This window comes from Cupressus sempervirens, chromosome 5 (assembly GCF_028749045.1).
Source record: "Cupressus sempervirens isolate cs-2001-9-10 chromosome 5, ASM2874904v1, whole genome shotgun sequence".
In the NCBI taxonomy this organism is placed as follows: Eukaryota; Viridiplantae; Streptophyta; class Pinopsida; order Cupressales; family Cupressaceae; genus Cupressus; species Cupressus sempervirens.
This window is the reverse complement of record NC_143122.1, coordinates 618,660,953-618,677,624: the sequence shown is the minus strand read 5'-3', so window position 1 is coordinate 618,677,624 and position 16,672 is coordinate 618,660,953. Positions and strand designations below refer to the sequence as shown.

Genomic DNA, 16,672 nt, shown 5'->3' with positions numbered 1-16,672 from the left:
TGATAATGGGTACTTTAGATTGATGTTAGGGGGAGGGGGTGAGGCCAGATGAACTTCCACCTTCATGTGGTTGGCCTTGTTAAGTAGAGAATATTAAAGTATTCTTGAAACCAAGTGAAGCTCAAACTAACATAAAATGGACACTTCGCATGTGGTAGGTCTAAAATGATCCACGACTACTGCTGCCCATAACATGAATTTGTGAAATACATTCTGATATCATCAATTTCAACAATCTATTCAAAGCATAGGAGTGGTCTATAGTCTTAGCATGAATTTTGAGTAATGCCTCAGTCTAGATTGCCTTAGAAGTGGCTGGAAGAAGCCTACATAAGTCTGAGACTATGAACTCTCCTTGCCTTGGCCAAGAAGAACTTGCCAACTCTCTACTATTATGGCAAACTATAGAGTGGTGTGGCTGGTCTGCAACCAACCAATAAGTTCACAATTAAAGGAATGAGCCTTCCTTCACCAAGGATTGCCAAGCAACGATTTCAAGTGTACCAATTTGATCAATGCTCCAAACATGTGAAAGTTAAGGTTTGAGGTTGCATAAGTGTGAAAGTTAAGATTTTTTATAAACTTCCCCATACAAAGGGAAAATTACTTGAAAATTTTTAATTTTTGGTGTCTTCAAAAAACAAGGCAACAATTGATTCTAACTGGGGTCAAGGACTGCGAAGGAAGTAAAGAATGAACCCAGGATCTTCCAGAAACCAATGCATTATCTGATGGGCACTAGAGTCATAATGGGAGGCAACATAGAGTCTTACTGGGGAAACATGCGACAAGCTAAAAATGAGACCAGCACAAAACAATTTGGGGTGGATATCATCTTTGGGTCTTCTCAAAGATTTGGTGTCCCCCTGAACTATGGGGGCCCCTCATTTATATTGCTTGGTTACATCTTAAGAGTAAAAATGAATGATGTCTAGGAGGATTATTGGAGTTAATGTGGATTCCCATAGGAATCTTGTGCTAAGGATAGAAATTTAGACAAGGGAGCAACACATCAGGTAAGATAATGTCACTAGAAATATCTACATGATACAGGCATTAATTACAATATATCTTCTATGTATGCAATCTATCATGGTCTGGAAGGATTGAAAAAAAATGTAGAATGTGTACATGGTTTGGCGGGAGCATTTATTAGTGGATTAAAGAAATTGGGCACTGTTAATGTTGAGGATGCTCCATTCCTTGATATTGTAAAGGTTATATGCTTATCTTTAAGCAAGGGGAGATGGGCATCAAAACTTCTATCATTACTATCTCAGCTCATCGAATGAATCTTGCAAGTGCTACAATGTGTGGAATGAAAATTGTTGTTGTTTGAACTATTGCTAAAGAAAATATCAATATGGAGAAACTAAGGAAGGATGTAGAGGAAAATAAGGAAAACTTGTAGCACTTATGATTACCTATCCTTCAATGCATGGTGTGTATGAGGAGGGTATTAAATAAGATATGTTAAGTCATTCAAACTTTAGCTAATAATTCTGTCATAAAACTCTGCAGGTGTGCAAACTGTGGACATAGAGATGAGCATGCACAAGATAATAGTTGTTGGGTCTATGGATCAAAAGATGGTGCTCAAGACTGTGAGAAAATAGGAAGAAGAGTAGAGTTATGGCCATTGAATCCTTATCAGCCTGGTCACATCACCACTTCTATATATACCAAAGTTTATAATAATTATAGAAAGCATAGATACATTGGGAGTTTTGGGTATTTCAAGCTTGCAGATGAAGATGAGATTTCAAATAGATGCACTTTCATGTAAGTCAGAGAAAAACCCAATAAAGTAACTCAAACCCTATTTTATGTTTCATCCTAACTAATGTTGATAAAATGTGCTGATGGATAATCTTGTTGCAGGTTTATGTTAAGGTCACTTGCTAGATCTTTTCACCTTCCAAAGAAGAAAATAATTAGAGGTTCCAATGTTTAATGAATTATTGCAAATTTATCATCTTTAATGAATTCCCAACCCAAGTAGTCTATTACACAACCCCACCTTCGACAATTTTCTAAATACTATGATCATTATGCTTAACATAGGCTAGTGATATTTTTAATAGTTGTAAATGCTCATTCTTGAGCATATTCTAATTGGAAAATCTCAATGAACAAATACACGTGATTTGTAGATTTTGATTATAAAATTTATTTTTGTATAAGGAGTTTAAATTAAATTTTCCAAACCAATTGGAGGAGCTAATTATTTTGTCATGTTATCATAGTTTTGGTTCATAGATAAATTTTATGAAATCATCTCCTAATACCAAGCAGCAAAGTTGATTTTATTAGAAGGAATAGACCAATACTTTGGGAATAGACCATTACTTTGGGACATTGTCAGCGGCCTTAAAGAGGTGACTTGGTGGGGCAGATTGGTGAGCCTACATAGAGAGGCCAACTTGGTGAGATGAGATGGTGAGTCGACTTGGTGAGATGACCTGGAGAGCTAACTTGGTGAGAGGACTTAAGGAGTTAATCCTTATTGACTGAAAATCAGTGGTTAATTGTCTGCAAATTTGGTTGGAGACAACTCCTTGTATTTTCCTAGTGCTTGGACCAATTTAGTTGCCTCTTTGTCAGTAGTCTTTGATTGTTACCAAGTTGAGCGCTACATTTGTCTAATTTCACTGCCATGTTTATGGTGACTCACTACAAGTTATGTTCTCTATTGTTTATTTGTATCTTGAATCCTTCTCCCCAATCCTCAACCTCAATGTGGTTCTACTATCTTTTATCCCTGCCTTATGGTAGTATTGTTTGATGTTTTAATTTTGTAGCTTCTATTGTTAGTATTGTTTGATGTTTTAATTATTTTCTTCATGTATTTGCTCAATGTAGGGAGTACTTTATGATGGAACTATAGTGGCAGTAAAGAAACTTTCTTCCAAATCATTCCAAGGACAAGAAGAATTTTCCACAAAGATACTTTTCATTAGTCATGTGCAACATCAAAACCTTGTAGCATTAAAAGGGTGGTGTGTGAAGGAGAAAGAGAGACTACTAGTTGGCCGACACTCCAAGCTTCTCCAAGAGACACACTACACAGATAGCTTCAGTTGCAAAGAGTTCATAGGTCAAAGACACCAGGCTATGACAGATTAATAGTAGCTGGTGCATGTTGGAGTAACTGGGAGTTAGGAGCCCCAAACTTATATCATTAAAGACATGCCGTAAACAGTAGCATAGTTCCTCTATTATCTGCGATTTATACCAGGTTCTCTTTATCATTTGTTTGTGTTGGTAACTTGTGTTAGTAATTTAAACATAGATTAGTTTCTTGGGATACAGTCAGTGATTGCTCCTTCATGGTTTCAGATAGATTAAATGTTGTACGAGCTCTACTGTAGTGGAGAATAATAAAAATTAAGAACTGTTATTTCTTGAGTTTTCATATTGTTTGCACATTCCTTTGGTCTTGTTACTATGTTCCCATGAGTGATTTCTTACAGTAGTATCCAAGCTTAAGTACTGGGTTACATGCTAACTATTTTACAAAATACTTCTAGCCCAAACTTGATCTCCTTGATCAGAGCAAGCAGGGATTATTACACTATTCCTGATATCAGTTATTCGCATTTCAATTTTATGAGTTTCATTGGTACATTCAGCATTACAAATTTGATTCTCATATTTAGAATTGGCTTAGTTTGATGAATTTTTAGTACTGTCATTTCTTTCCAACATATTATCTAAAATTCAAACTAGAAGAATCACTTAAAAATCCCATAAGAAACTGCATAACAGTGAGGGTTAGTCATTGTCAAAGTGTTTGATGAAATGTCAAACAACTGAATTGGAAAGGAAATTGGTGCTTATTGAAGCCATACCCAGTTGAGGTTATTACATACCATTGATCTTTATGCAGTTCTGATAGTTTGCTTGACCACTTAGAACATTTTCATTGATTGTTCTATATGGCTCATTTGATATTCACTGTTTCAAATCATAGAGTAAGGTAGTTCATTTTCTTGTTTGAATACTTAGAAATTATTTGATATTACCTCATTGAAAAGGCTTATTTTCCTTCCATTCTGAATGGATAGATCTGATATGTATCAGTCATTGTAAAGAAGTAAAAGTTGTGCTTTCATTTTCATAATCTAAATTGAGATAAGATTGATTTGTTCAGAAGGCTTTTGAATTTCTTGTTTAAATGTAGACCTAAGTCTTTGAGTGTATATACAAAGTTCAAGCACATACATATGCACGTGTGTTTCCTTTTATTGGTGATAACATTTCCTTTTGCAAATTGTGTTTTGGATCAGATATAAATATCTGATCTACTTAGTTTTATCTGTGGGTTGAACTTTTACAAGATGTTGCAATTGATTGTCAATTTGCCTAAATGTCTTATATTATTGCTTTTAGTTATCAATTGACATCAATCTTCTAAAATATATCTAGGTTTCCATGTTGAAGGGAAGAGTAAATATTGCTGGTGGCACACCAAGCAAGTATTATGGTAATCATAACTCTGATGCAATTATATTGGAGTTTGGGTTATGAGCAGACTTTCTGAGTCTTGATAGTAAGATTCAGCTAGGAAAAATGAGTAGGAGACATGAAAAAAATTTAAAAACTAAAGCTAAAAGGAAAAGACACTAAAAGGCACCTTTACAACTCTAATTTGCCATTTAAGGATACTTCTACTTTTTGTTTTAATGCCATGGATTTTATAGTCCACGAGCTTTTACACCTGAACACTCACGAGAGTATATATAGGAAAATGTTGTTTCTCGAAACTCAAATCTTCTTTGGTACTGATTCAATGTAGCTTCTATTTGATTATTTTATTATGTCTTTAAAGTTGGTTAAATGAGGCTTGCATAGTAAAAGACTCAATTTCTTATAAAATATTTTTATTTCATTATTTTATCAATATTTTGAGTTTGAGTGCCAAGCCCAAGTCTTGTAACTAAGCTTTGATGCTTTTTTTGTAGAAAAAAAGACAAGGAAAAATGGAAATACATTACTAAAAGACCAGGTTACAATATATGATGACCCACCTAGGCCAATTCAACAGTTAAAAGACTAATTTTCCAAAAGTTCAATACAAAGAGAAGAGCTTATGCTAGAAAGAATCCACCACGGGAATCACCACAAAAGGCCCAGGGGATAAAGAGACAGCAAAAAAAATCTGCATCATTGATTGTCCATGTTCACAAAGTTTTAATTTAAGCTGCATACAAATTAACTTCTATGTGCCTAAGTTGATATTGCTAAATTATTATAAATATTCTAGTCCACCCTGTAGTTCTGATCCATTCTGAATGTGTCCTCCAAACCTAATGTCAACCCTAGAATGGAGTGATGCCACCCTGGACGAGGTACGGCTAGCCATGGAAGCTAAGGGAAAGTCTAAAAATTTCTCCTTTGATCATTGATTTGCATACTGGAGTACTCATTCTGCCTGATATAATCCAACTCAACGATTGACCCATTTGAACTTCCTATCTGAGCTCATGCACTTATGATTGTTGTCCACTATGGTCCATGCAACCATTATCAAACATTGATTTATTTTCTATCTGGTTGGAGGCATTGTCCTAGGTTACTGTAGTGTTGTAGAGGATAAAAGTGCATACGTAGTACTTCTTTCAACTTCTCTTATACACCCTTCAGCCATTTCATTAAATGTGCCATTCTATTTGATTCAATGGATTTTAGCATTTAATTGTATTCAACCTCTTCCTAATCCTTTTATTTATTATTCCACTGTGGTTGGAAATGTGGATATGATTAATATTGTAGACACAAATTTGTGCAACTAATCCACATTCTAGTTGAACTTTGCTTGAGTTGGCTTTCCTCCAAAATTGGTTTGTTGCTTGTTTACTTACCTGTATAATCTAAGAGGACCACTTTTTTTAATAGATCTTGTTGAAGAAAATGGGGAACATGTTAATGAGGAGCAACCTTCAATCTTTCAAGTAAATACTGATTTGGTTTCTACAAGTGTCCATGTTTGTCTTATGTATGGAAATTGACATAGTTTCTTTCTCTTTTGTTTTTAGGAGGCTCTGATTGGAGCACATCTGGTGGGAGGTGGTGTAAATGCAGCTATTGAGTTAATGTAGTGGATGAATATGGAAGTTGGCATTGAAGTCAAATCAGTAGACATTGCATCCCAATGCTCTTTCAACTATCCGAGTGTCTTGGACACAAATTTGGATGAATTGGAATCGTACGTAAATTACCACTTTGTTAATCGATGTCTTTTAGTAGAAACACTCACACATGGTTCACTTACTGAAGCTGAGGGACCTTCCTATCAGGTACATTTTGTTTCACCTTACCTTGAACAATCCGTATATTACTTTCATAGTAGTTAATTTAAAATTCTTTTAGTGTGCTGATTTTAAATGTGTAAATTATAATTATGAGTTTCAAATCTTACCTACACCACCACTCACACCTTTGCAATATGAAAACATCAAACAAATGAGTACCATTTGCAATCGGACATTAAATCTCTCCTTAGAATAGGGTTGTCTAGATTGTTATTGAAGAAGACAATAAAAATTTTGTGTGGTGCTCAATTTATGCTCCCATTGCACATTACGAGAGAAATGAGCTGTGGAAATGGATATATGGGCTTCAATACATCTCTTGGATTGTGGGAGTTGACTTTAACATGGTTGAGAGTAGGGTGGAAAAATCTATAGGAAGCGAGATAAGTGCAAAGGAAATGAAAACTGTTAATAGAATAAAATGAAAATTAAGCTCAACCTATTCGATCCTCTTGAAGGATATAGAAAAGAAAACCAAAATAATTGGTTTACTGGGTGTAATTTCCAAAAGGTAAGTATAAGGATATATTGCAGATTGGATATATTTTATTGCAACAAAGATTTTTTTAGCTTCGATCAGACTATCATGAATGTAGTGTCAAGGCTATCCCTTGTTCTTTATCTGATCATCATTATTGCTACTGTAAGATTCATATATCTAATGATCAACATTAGGACAATGAAAAGAAAGATAAATTCCTTCAAAACACCAATTTACTAAAAGACAATTGCAATTACCCAATCTCTACCACCAAGGAAATTAACAGATGGACTTTATAAGATAAAAATGCAATTAAAATATGGAATGACAACAATAAAAATTTGGCCACTATATTTCAAACTATTGGACAAAAGAACAACCTTAGACAATAGGAAAATAGAAAATGACCTTCAGAAAGATCTGTTCAAACTAGAGAAGAAGATTCAAATGACCCCAATAACTCAAAATTGAATGAGGGGTTAATCATAGCAAAAAAATTATTGAGAAATCTACATGCTAAAAATATACAAGGATTAAGAGTAAGAGCCAAAATAAATTGACTTAACAATGGCGATAAGAGTTCAAAACTCTTCTTCAGATGTATGAAAGTTAAGAATGTCTGAGAACAAGTTGACTATATATGAGCTGATAATAAATTGCTAAGTGATCTTAAAGTGATAGAGAAGAACTTTTTCTATTCTATAAGATACTTTTCTCATTTCAAGGACATAGTGCAAGAGATCTAAGCAAAAATATAATTCACAGTAAGATTATAGATGATATTGCAGAAATAATTAATATTTAAACTGTATCAGAATAAGAAACAGTAAATGCAATTCAAAAGTTGAATGATGAAAAGACCCCAACAGCAGATAGTCTCCCAATTGAATTGTATAAAGAGAACTTAGATTGGTTTGGAGATGACCTACTTCAAGTCTCTACTGAAGCCATTAGATAAAGGTTGTAATTTATTTATTTTCCTGATGTTTTCATATTTCTAATAATTTCCTTGTTTTCTTCTACAAGGTTGATGAATTATATGAATGAATGTAATTGTTTATGACTGAAGTGTGTGTGGTGTGTGTGTGGATGCAAGCCATACATCGATGATCTTGTGAACATGAATGAGTGGAATCAAATGAGCTTCAATGAAATTGAACATGCATGAAGAGGATGATATCAAGCACTTTGTGAACTATGAGTTGTTGTCCATATATGTAAGGCAGTAAGACATTTTTTTAATTGAGCAGTGAGCTCTAGAGATTGTGCCTAAATGCAAGTGCATCCCTATTTGTAATAAGTTAATACTTTTAATAGAGTATAATTTATCCTAGGTTTCAGCCCCATCATCATCCCTTGTCCCCTCCTAACATGGTTTCCATGATATACTAGAATCTTTTTTGAATCACTAGAACATGATATTAGATCTTACTAGGCTCCTGTGTCAAATGATTTTCTTTTGGACGAGGCCACTACTAGTTTTGAGGCTATTGTGATATGTAATGATATGGCCAAAGATAATAATAAGACTTCTATCATTTTTAGTAACTCTCATCCTTAGACATTTGATGTGTGCCATATAAGGGTAGGTTGGTTGGGGTTGAATGTCATGAAATCTGATCTAAAGTACTTTGATTATAGTTCCAAGGATGTTTGTGGGGTGCTTGTTCAACACCCTAGGATAGAGAGGGAAGTTATTGATTACTCTTATTTTGTTAAGAATGTTCATGCTAATGGTGTGAAGGTTGTCATGGCCTCTGATTTTTCTACACTAACAATACTGAAGCCTCCTAAGGAATTTGGGGTGGATATCATCTTTGGGTCTTCTCAAAGATTTGGTGTCCCCCTGGACTATGGGGGCCCCTCATTTATATTGCTTGGTTACATCTTAAGAGTAAAAATGAATGATGCCTGGGAGGATTATTGGAGTTAATGTGGATTCCCATAGGAATCCTATGCTAAGGATGGAAATGTAGACAAGGGAGCAACACATCAAGCAAGATAATGCCACTAGAAATATCTACATGATACAGGCATTAATTACAATATATCTTCTATGTATGCAATTTATCATGGTCTGGCAGGATTGAAAAAAAATGTAGAATGTGTACATGGTTTGGCGGGAGCATTTATTAGTGGATTAAAGAAATTAGGCACTATTAATGTTGAGGATGCTCCATTCCTTGATATTGTAAATGTTATATGCTTATCATTAAGCAAGGGGAGATGGGCATCAAAACTTCTATCATTACTGTCTCAACTCATGGAATGAATCCTGCAAGTGCTACAATGTGTGGAATGAAAATTATTGTTGTTTGAACTGTTGCTAAAGAAAATGAAGGATGTAGAGGAAAACAAGGAAACCTTGTAGCACTTATGATTACCTATCCTTCAATGCATGGTGTGTATGAGGAGGGTATTAAATAAGATATGTTAAATCATTCATGACAATGATAGTCAAGTGTACATGGATGGTACAAACATGAATGTGCAGGTTGGACTAACTAGCTCGAGTTGAATTGGAGTAGATGTATGCCATCTCAATCTTTACAAGACATTCTACATTCTACATTCTGGTATGGGGCCTATAGGAGTAAAGAAGCATTTGGCACCATTTTTACCATCACAACCTCTGGTACCAATAAATGGAATTACTACTCCTGAAGGGAATCCACAACCACTTGATATGATATCAATAGAACCATGGGGCTCAACCATGATTCTACCAATATCAATAAAAAGGGAGATTACAGAAATTGAGAATGGGAAAATGGACATTAAACATACTAGTTTTATGGAAGATAATATGTATAGAGAAAAAATTATAAATCCTTATGTTTTGGAATGACAAGCAGGGTAGATAGAGTTAAATGAAGGCTCTGACAGGAATAAAAAGAAACACAAGGCAATCAATAGTCGTAGATAGTTCAAGAATTGACTTATTCCTAATATAGAAATAGTGCAAAACTTAAAGAGAGATTAACCTTTATCAAGTGGATTTGATCATCTCAGGGTTAGATAAACTTCTATTACTCAGGAATAAAATAGAAGATACAACTCCATTGTAAAATAAACAATTTGTAAGACAATATTATCAGACCCCAATTCTTGAGTAAATTAGGAACCAAATGCTAGAAAAATATCCTCACAACCCTATTCAAGAGAAAATTTTGACTAACAACCATTGATATGATCCCACAACTTAATTTTGGAGTTACCTACAGATATTTCAAATGCACTATCAGGGGAGCTTCCACAAATTAGAGTGGATAGTCCATGTCAAATCTCTTTAGTGTATAACTTGTTGTGCATAGTTGCCAAGTTTACTTATTGTATCAGGCATATTAATGAACAAGCATATTAGTTACTATAGGTGTTTATGACAGTTTGATTAGTTGCTGTCGATATTTTTCAGGTATTCTATAAAATAGTTCACATGCCTTGCATATGATATGACATTTTGCATGCATCCTGCACTCTCTCATTCAGCTAATGATGGATTACGGAGAGTGATCTGAAATGATGATGCTAAAAAACACACAATCAAATCCAAAATGAACTTGCATTACAAATGGATTGTGGAAATCTGATACTGTTGATTTTGCATGCATGTCTACCAGGACAATCACAACTTAAACATATATGCAGGTTTAAGTAATCAACAATATCAGATTTCCACAATCCATTTGTAATGCAAGTTTATTTTGGATTTGATTGTGTTTTTTAGTGCCATTGTTTTAGATCACTCTCCCTAATCCATCATCAGTTGGATGAGAGTGTATGATGCATGCAAAATTTCATATCATATGCAAGGCATGTGAACTATTTTATAGAATGCCTGAAAAAAAAATTTTACCCAGGCATTGGTAGAAATTTCTACCTTCAATGGTCAAACTTTTTGACCTTTATTGGTAGAAATTTCTACCTTCATTGGTAAAAACTTTTGACCTTCATTGGTCGAAATTTCTAGTTTCAATGGACAAAATTTTTGACCTTCATTGGTCAAATTTTCTACCTTTCTTGGTCACATTTTCAACCTTCAATGGTCAAAATTTCTACCTTTCTTGGTCAACATTTTCTACCTTCAATGGTCAAAATTTCTACCTTTCTTGTCGACATTTTCCACCTTCAGTGGTCGAAATTTTGACCAATTCCAGACAGAGTTTGCACCATGGCTGTGAACATTTTTTGACCAATACTTTGGTCAAAATTTTGACCAACCGGTCAGTTGGTCAAAATTTCGACTGAAAAAATTCCGACCAATGAGTTGGTCAATGTTGGTCGAAGTGTGGTTAAAAAATGAGTCAAAATTTTGATCTTCAATGGTCAAAAAATGGTCTCAGATGTAGTAGTGGATGATGCTTCAGTAGAGCTTAGGGATATGTTTTCCTCTTGGTGACTAATTGGTCACTTGATCTAGGTGATCGAGAGATTTCCTTTGACATGCATGTGGTAGTAGTATGGTTGACCACAAGACATATCATAGGAGTACTGGACCTACACTCACTTCACCTTGGAGGTAGAGAATGGGTGGTCTATCAAATTTGACATTGGGAGATCCATGATTGATGCATGCTCCATTGCAATGGTGCATTCAGATTACATGGTCGTAGTTGAATATGGGGGATGACTCTATCATAGATGGATCATTTTGTGAGTCATGACTTGCCTTAGTTCATAGATCTAGTGGGATTGGTAGTGCCTGCGCAACTAGTGTAGGAACTATGGCAGCCCCCATAGTAGCAACATAGACCTAGACAATGCACAACATAGGTGCAAATCCCTCTTTTTCATATCAGAGATGATATGGGTGTTGGATACAATTGTCTAAATTGTGTGTTGTCTTTGATGTTGCACAAATGTCATACCAGTTGTTTTCCAATGCTTACCAAGTTCACTTGTTTAGCAAGGTAATTTTTTGTGTCTATTGAGCATTCCTAGAGATTACTCTATGAATTTAGTGTCTACCAAGCTCACTTGGGTGTCGAAGGAAATTCTAGCTAAAGGTAGTGTTAACTGAGCTCTCATGGTTAATGAAGGAAAGTTGGTTAGATTTAGTATTCACCAAGTTCACTTGGTTTCCAAAGAATTTTGCAAGCTCATAGTGTTAACCAAGCTTCTATTGGTTAACATAGAAAATCATTTCAAGATCAATATTTACCAAGCAAGGTCAGCCAATGAAGGATTTTGTTGATTTGAGAAATGAAGTTTAATTATTTCAAGTATTCATTCTAGTCAACTATGGTAATGTTTATTGGTCATTGCAATTTGTAAATGAGCCAACTTAATAATTTGTATGGTATAAATATAAAGTCAAGTTGAGATTCTAGTGTATGAGTGAGTATGCAAGTGTATTGATTGTTTGAAGAGGAAAGTGTGAGAGAATTTGAAGGATGGTTAGATATCCTTGAGGAGTAGTAAAGTTATATTTGATCAGGAAGGATCTAGTGTGAAGCAGAACAGAGATTTATAATTAGAAAATTCAATTGCATCTCATTCAGGTTATTTCATTGTTACTTTCTTAACATTGTAGCAGTGATTCCAAAATCTCTTAACAGAGTTGGTTTAACAACCGATTGTAAATTCTCTAACAAGGTGATAGTTCTATTGAATTTTTTTAAGACCTCTTGCAAGGCCACTCTTAATAGTGTGATTAAATCCTCTAACAAGGTCACACCTAATAATGTTTTTTGTAACCTTTAACCAGGTTGGCTTCTAATAGGCCTCACTTCAAAAGAGTGAAAATTAATAGCTAGTTACTTGGTGGTTTTTACCATATTGGGTTTCCACATTAAATTTGGTGTCTCATGTGTTCATGTTATTTCTTTTATGTTTGCATCCTAATCACTGTGAATGTTTAAGATCTATTAAAGTATAACATACACTACATTTATCGAGTTATAGCATTTTCAGTATGTTTACTGAGTGACAATAGTAAATAGTTCTATTAGACATCTAAGGGATTTGTGGATTTGTTTTTGTGGTAACTGATTCACCCCCTCTCTCAGTTACTCCATCTATATTTCCAACAGTTGGTATTAGAGATTTTGGTGCTTGCAAGAAAGGTTTTGAAGGACCTAAGCTAAAGATCAGGATGTCTTACAAGAGAGAAATTCCAAGGCTTAATAGAGATAATTTTTTAGCATGGTAGGGTCTTATGAGATGTCATTTGGCTTCCATTGATGATTCAAGATTGAAATACCTTGATGAAGAATACACAACTCCTTCTAGTACATTATCTGTTGGTGACATTGCTGAGAAAAAGACTCATAAAACCATGATGATAGACATTGCATATGCTTTAAGCTATGAGGAATTTGATGATATCAAGGACTACAAAATTACCTTTGAAATGTGGAACAAGCTAAAAGATATCTATGGTGGTAATGACAATGTGAGGATAGCCAAAGTATAAAGCCTTAGAGGACAATTTGATTAGATGAGAATGAGAGAGGATAAAAACATTGCCAAATATGTTGAAAGGATCAAAGCAAGTGTTAGTGCAATCAAAGCTTCTAGAGGAGAGATCAAGGAAGAAACTATTGTAAGTAAAGTTCTTAGAACATTACTTCCCATTTATGCAATTAGAGTATCTACAATTCAAGAAAGAAGCTGTGAGACAAATCTTAAGATAACTTTGGATACCTTGGTAGGAAGATTGATAGCCTTTGAGCTAGATTGAATTTACATTTGAGGCCAAGCTTTCACTTAAGGAAGAAGGCAAGAAAATAAAGGACACTCAGTCAGAGAGTGAAGAAGAATGAGAGGAAATTTCTTAAAGTGATCTTGAAGTTTTTGAAACTCTACTTGCAAGGAAATATTCTAGAGACAGAGGATAATAAAAAGGTAAAGATCCCCTAATCTATTTTTCATGTAAAGAAATTGGTCATATTCTAGCTAGGTGCCCAAATAAAGCAAGCAAAGATGAGAAGAAAGGTCACAAGTGCAATGGCAAGAAGGATTTAAAATCATTCAAGGACAAAGGTAAGAAGTTCTATTTTATGGCTAAGGATTTTGATAATAGTGAGGATGAAATAGTTTACATTGCTGTAAAAGATGAATATGATGATGATGAAGGAGATAAGATGGCACTTATTTCTCATGTGAGAAAAAATGATACATGGATCATAGATAGTGGATGTTCACATCATATGACTGGAGAAAAAACAAAGTTTGAACACTTTGAAGACTATGATGGTGGTAGTGTAAGGTTTGGAAACAATGAATCTTGTTGCATAAAAGGGAGAGGTCAAATCTCATTAACAAAAGAACTTGTATGTGATAATGCCTATTGGGTTGAAGGACTAAAACACAATCTATTCAATGTGGCACAACTAATCAACATTGGATTCAAGGTGGAATTCATAATTGGATCAGGCAAACAAACAAAAGGTTACTTATTTTATCTTGATCTTGGTGAATGCTCATGTTTTATTGCTCAAGTTGAAGAAAGTTGGTTATGGCACAGAAGGTTATGTCATGTAAATTTTGATAACATGGTGAAAATAAGAAAATTCAGGAAAGTAAGAGGCATTCCTAGTTTGAAGAAACCTAATGTTGGTCTATGCAAGAATTGTTAGATTGGTAAAATGGGAAAGACTAGTTTTCAAAGAAAAAACTATCAATCTGAAGATATTCTAGAAATTGTGCATTCTAATTTGTGTAGACCTATTGGTATAGAAATCTATACTAGAGAAAAATTATTTATTCTTTTTGTTGATGACTACTCTAGAATGATGTTTGTTATGTATTTAAGAGAGAAGTCAAAAGAATTTGAGAAATTCAAATGGTATTTGGAAACAGTAGAGAAGAAAATAGGGAAAAGATTGAAATTCTTAAGGTCAAATAGAGGAGGTGAATTCATCTCCAATGAATTCAATAACTTCTACATTGAAAGAGGAATCAAAAAATAGGTATCAATCCCTAGAACTCTCGAGCAGAATGGAATAGTTGAAAAGAGGAATAGATCTATCATGGATTGTGCAAGGACTTTGATGATTGAAAATAACATTGCTATCAAATATTGGAAGGAAGCTATCAGCACTGTAGTTCATACCTTAAACCAAGTATAGTTGAAGGACTCATTTAAAACCCCTTATGAGTTATGGTATGGCTACAAATCCAATGTAAGTTACCTGAAAGTATTTGGAAGTAAATGTTATATCTTGAATATTTTGAAAGAATCTAGAAAAAGAAAATTTGATGTAAAAGGTGATGAAGGTATATTTTTAGGATATTCTTGCAAGAGTAAGGCATATAGATGCTTGAATTTGTCTACTCATAAAATCATAGAAAGTGCACATGTGAGAATTGATGAGTTTGCAGAAAGGACTAAAGAAGAAAGCAAAAAGGAACTAGAGGACTACAGACACATCCGTCAATCAAGAGACTACTACTCCTAAGTCTTCCTTAGTCACTTAGTTGCAAGAAGTTCAAATTGAGTCAAAAGGACTTGAGTCACATTTTGAAGCTATCGAGGAAATATCTACTGAGTCTGAGCAACTAGAACCTGAAGTTGAAGTTCAAGAGGATGACAATGCAATTCATTCAAAAGGCAAGGAGCCTGTATCAACCAAGTATGTTAGAAAATATCATGTGCCAGATCAGATTATTCGTGATAAATTAGAAGGTACAATGACAAGAAGTAAGCTAAAAGGTACTTGTTTACTTGCTGATTTTGAACCTAGAATAGAAATGTCAAAGATGCATTGGAAAATGAAAGTTGGATTGATACTATGAATGAAGAAATAAAGAAAATTGAAAAGAACAAAACCTAGACTCTTGTACCTAGGCCTAAAGATAAAAATGTGATTGGAAAAAAATGGGTATTCAAGAATAAGTTGAATGAAGATGGTAAGATATCAAGAAACAAAACTAGATTGGTATGTAAAGGCTATTCTCAAGAAGAAGGCATTGATTATGGTGAAAATTTTGCTCTTGTTGCAAGATTAGAAGGTGTTAGGACCTTACTTGAATATGCAACACATAAAGGATTTAAGGTATACCAGATGCATGTTAAATCTACATTTCTCAATGGTATTCTTGATGAAGAAGTCTACATTGAACAACTTGAAGGTTTTGTTGATCTAGACAAAAGGGACATGGTCTACAAATTACACAAAGCATTATATGGTCTGAAACAAGCTCCTAGAGCATGGTATGAGAGATTGCATAACTACCTTATTCAGATTGGTTTCTAGAGAACTAATGATAACAATGGTTTGTACATCAAGGAAGGACAAGATAAAAAGATTGTTTTGGGAAAATATTTGTGGATGATACATTGTTTATAGGGAATGATGATCTATGCAATGAATTTTTAGAAAAAATGAACAAAGAGGTTGAAATGTCTATGTTTGGTGAGATTAAGTTCTTTGTTGGTCTTTAGACACAACAACGAAAGAATGGTGTCTAAATCACTCAATCTAAATATATCAAGGAGATACTCAAAAAGTTTGGTATGGAAGATTCAAAACTAGTTGGCACCCCCATGTGTACTGGACTAAAGCTTACCAAAGATGATGACTCAAAAGAGGTAGATTAGACCTTATATAGAATAATGATTGGAAAATTATGGTATGTAGTTCATACAAGGCTTGATATTTCTCTTGTAGTTGGTATAGTGGAAAGATTCTCAAAAAAATCTAGAGAAAATCATATGATGGCAATCAAAAGAATCTTGAGATACTTGAAAGGTACTGAAGATTATGGCTTGCGGTATAAACTTGGAAGAAATCTAGACTTAAAAGCGTTTACTGATGTTGATTGGGGAAGAAATATTGATAATAGAAAGAGTACAAGTGGTGAACCATTCTTTTTTGGAAAAAGGTTGGTATCTTGGACAAGTAAAAAGAAAAATTGCACATCCCAATCCACA

General features: G+C 34.2%; 2 pseudogenes; both read left to right on the top strand.

The window, feature by feature from the left end:
* The first annotated feature begins 8,210 nt into the window (after positions 1-8,210).
* LOC149557410 (glycine dehydrogenase (decarboxylating), mitochondrial pseudogene) lies at positions 8,211-8,974 on the top strand (annotated as a pseudogene).
* A 16-nt stretch (positions 8,975-8,990) lies between these two features.
* On the top strand, positions 8,991-9,643 carry LOC149557409 (glycine dehydrogenase (decarboxylating), mitochondrial pseudogene; annotated as a pseudogene).
* Positions 9,644-16,672: the final 7,029 nt, after the last annotated feature.